Source organism: Plecotus auritus, assembly GCF_963455305.1.
Source record: "Plecotus auritus genome assembly, chromosome: 8".
Lineage (NCBI taxonomy): Eukaryota > Metazoa > Chordata > Mammalia > Chiroptera > Vespertilionidae > Plecotus > Plecotus auritus.
In genome coordinates this window covers 73488402-73492585 of record NC_137782.1, presented here as the reverse complement: position 1 = coordinate 73492585, position 4184 = coordinate 73488402, and positions in this window count along the sequence as shown.

The window sequence follows — 4184 nt, the reverse complement described above, 5'->3', positions numbered from 1 at the left end:
CAGTGCTGGTCTCCAGCTCCATGACCTCCGTCAGCTTTTGCTTAAACATCACCTCCTCCTGGAGATGGCCCTGTCCTCTAACAGGCCGCTCCCAAGGTGCACTTAGACCGTTTAGATCAGTGGTCGGCAAACTGTGGCTCACGAGCCACATGCGGCTTGTGAGCCGCAGTTTGCCGCTCTGTTGACTAATGAGTTTGCTGACCAAAGGTTTAGATCATTTTTTTCCTAGCTGTAATCACAATCTGTACTTAGTCTATTTAGTGATTTGCTTCTTTGTTGGCTTCCTACTTAGAATGTAAAATTCTCATAGACAAGTTCTTGATTTTCTTATTTTCACTGAGAGGTTAAAACAGGAGGACTCCTTTACACACATACACACACACACACACACACACACACACACACACTACATGTAATAAGTATTTGTGTGTATATGGCAATGAGTCCTTTAACTTCACATACATATGTAATACATATGCAATGTATACCTATGTGTATAATGTACATATATATGTAATGAGTCTTTTATTTGTAATCTAACATGCCTATATATCCAATTTACTCTTCAGAATCTTGCATTATATAAAATATAAATAAAAAATCTTTTTATAACCTCAGGTATAGGCTTACCTCATCCCTGAAGTTGTATAGTATCCCTTTGTATGGATGTACCATAACTTTTTTTAGCCAGTGTGACTTGTACTAAGATTGTTCCCATTTTTCTGATGAGGAAACAGGGACTAAGGCAGACAGTTTGTCTGAGTCCCAGTGGTGCAGTGGGGCAGTGTGGGCCTGGCACTCTGGGGGGAATATGCACAGGTGGAGGTGGGCTTGTCGGGGTTCAGTTCCTGTTGCTGTTGTACTTCTTGACCTGTGACTTTCTGTTGATGATCCTCTCTCCAACCAATCCTTCTCCCAACAGTTGAATGAGAGGATGTATGTCAGTGGTTTTCAGAAGGTAGTGCCCACAAAACCACCTGGACATCTTATTAACATGCCGATTGCTGGCCCCACCCCAGAGATTCGCACACAGCAAATCTGGGCTGGAGCTGATTTCTGCATCTCAAACAAGTTCTCAGGAGGTGCTGATGCTTCCAGTTTATGGACCACACTTTGGGTGTGCAAAGTGCTCTGGAGACTCTGAAGCCCACACAAAGGCAGGAGAATGTGAACTTTAAGTCTTTATTAAACCTCTACTGAATGCCAGCTATATGACAGGCATTATGGGGGAAAAATAAACACAATGTGGGGGCTTCACTCATGAAGACTTAAGAATTTAGTTGGTGAAAACTACAAGTGTCACAAAAACACAAATTTTCAGTGTGGGAAGACTGAGATAAGTGCCAAAGGAAGTCTTTAATTAGAAACAAGTTCTGGTGGTGGGGGGGGGGGGGGGGAAACACACCACTCTACTTAATACAGATGACAGGATTTTTGGCATCTACTTACTGAATATCAATTTTGTTAATAAAACCTTCTTTTCTCATTTTAGCTGGTGCAGAATTAGTGTTCTCCCAGAACTGAGTGATGGCTGACTTGAACTTCTGCTTGCTGATCCATCACTTAGCCAGGACTGTTTTAAGAGCCACATTGACATAAAGGGAGGCTGTCTTAGGTGGGGTCCTTAGAGGTGAGTCTGAGATGAGGATTCTTGTGCAGGTGATTTATTTAGGGAGAGCTCTCTGGAGGAACCTGTGACTGGGTGAAGGAAGCAGAAGAGGGCGGGGCAGGAGAGGAAGGAGGATGTGGTTTCAAACATAACCTCAGCCTGGGGCTGTTCCACCTCGAGTCAGGGGGCTGCCCTCTAGTACCCTAATATCAGTCAGTCATTGATGGGGTATTGCTCTTGGGGGTGAGGTACCTCCCTTTGGCACTTTCAGTAGAATCTTGCAGTCCAAGGGCCCCTCCATCATGGTTCACTAGTTTCCTGGCTTTCCCCCATTTCCACTCGGATTCCCAGAGTCTTTGTAAAAATGCGTTTTTCTTGTTTTACTTAGCAAGCATGTATTGCCCACATATCCTAGGCTCTAGGTACTTGTGAGGTCCTTTTAGGACCTTAACTTCTCTGTTTCAAAGCCCTCAGTGACATCATTTGATGATGAAATGTGACCTGCTGGCTACAGGGACAACCCTGGCACTTTCTCTCCAGGGTCGCACACCTGTGATTTAGCCAGTGGAGATGTAATACCGGGCTTTAGTCCAACCTTACTCCACACTGCAGTCGGGAGGATCTCCAGTAAGGGAAGTCTGACCACTTCACTCTCACGTAAAATCTTTAAGGTGCCCAATCACTCACCCTGTTTTGGTCTGTAAGATTCTTCATGTTCACATATCTGCTACCTCATCTCTCACCCCTCCTTAAGCTCAAGGAGTGCTGAAATGTCCAGGTCTTAGGCTGCTGTAGTACACTGAATAATGGCCACCCAGAGATATTAGTCCTATCCCCGGAAACTGTAAATCTTACCTAATAAGGAAAAATGGTCTTCGCAGATGTGATTGTTAAGAGTCTTTTTTTTTTTTTTAATCTTCACCTGAGGTTATTTTTTTCATTGATTTTTAGAGAGAGTGGAAGAGAGAGGGAAAGACAGAGAGAAATATCAATGTGAGAGAAACATCGATTGGTTGCCTCCTGCACGAGCCCTGACCAGGGCCTGGGCTTGGGAGGAGCCTGCAACTGAGGTATGTACCCTTGACTGGAATAGAACCCGGGATCCTTCGGTTTGCAGGCTGACGCTCTATCCATTGAACCACACCAGCTAGGGCAAGGGTCTTAAGATAAAGATATTATCCTAGATTATCCAGGTGTGTCTTAAATGAAATCACAAGTGTTTTATAAGACAGAAGCAGAGGGAAATTTGACACACAGAAGAGAAGGTGCTGGCTGTGAAGATGGAAGCAGAGGTTGATTTGGCCACAAGCCAAGGAATGCTGGCAGCCATCAGGAGCTGAAAAGGAAAGATTCTTCCCTAGAGCCTCCAGAGGAAGGTTGGCTCTGTCAACACCTTGATTTCAGCCTTTTAATCTTCAGAACACTGAGAGAATGAAATTCTGTTGTTTTAAGCCACCCACTTGTGATAATTTGTTACAGCAACCATAGAAACTAATATAGTTGTGATATCACCTGTTTCTGGAATTACCTGGCCTCCTTCTCCTACAACACATACTTATCAGGATGATTCCTCTATTTGCAGCTCACATGCCACCTCCTCCAGGTAGCCTCCTAGTTCTCCTCTCACCACCTCCAGGTTCCAGTCTGAGTAGTCACTCCTCCTCCATTTCCCACTGCTCCTCTCTCATTGCTTCTTCCCATTCTTTTGTATGACCCTTTGTAGGTCAGTCTTCAAGTTGGATTCTAAATCCCCAAGGGCCTTATTCATTTTTGTGTTTCCTGGGTTTGGCACAACGCTGAGTATAAAGTGGCTTCTTGGTGAGTATTTGTTTCTTGCCATGAAGAGGAGGTGGATGCTGCCATTCAGTGGTTAAAGGGGAGATCTGGGGGCCTGTGAAGCCTCTCATCACTGGCCAAAACCTGCGGTACTTAAGTGGATGGCAGCTCTCTTGGCTGGGCGCCATGTGCAGGCTTATCCCCTGTGAACCTGCTTATCAAGCCCTCCAGCCCAGCCAGCTCTGAGGCTTTCTGAGGCCTCAGGCCTAGGGGGCTCCCTTCAGCTTCGTGTCTACAGAGCCTGTTCATTCTCTGCTGGGTTTTTAAAAATATTCTCCTCCTCTCTCCTGTCTCCTCTCCTGCCTCTCAAACAGCAGTGACGCACAACCTCAAACGCTGCTCCCTTTTTTCATTATTTTTAGGAGCCGCATGATTTCCCTCATTATCGCCTCAGGGCTAGACGGGAGTTGGCCTGCAGCGTTTTACTCTCCCCAGGGCCAAGCTGGCAGTGCAGAACAAGTGGCAGTTCAATAAACTGGAGGTTGTGTTAGTGTCCTGGTAATCTGGTTGCTCAGAGGAGGTAGTGACTAAACATGGAATTTGAAAAGTAGGGATTGGCTTCAGCTAGAGTTTTTAAAATTTTTCTGCAAATTTGCTTCCCAACTCAGACTTCCTGGACAACATTTGCAGTCAAATTAAACAGTCCCTCCTAAAGCCTGACAGTTTTATGTTAGCCTCCAAGGAAGATAGATAATTATTTTTGTCTATTATTATTATTTTTTAAAAAATGAAATTGATT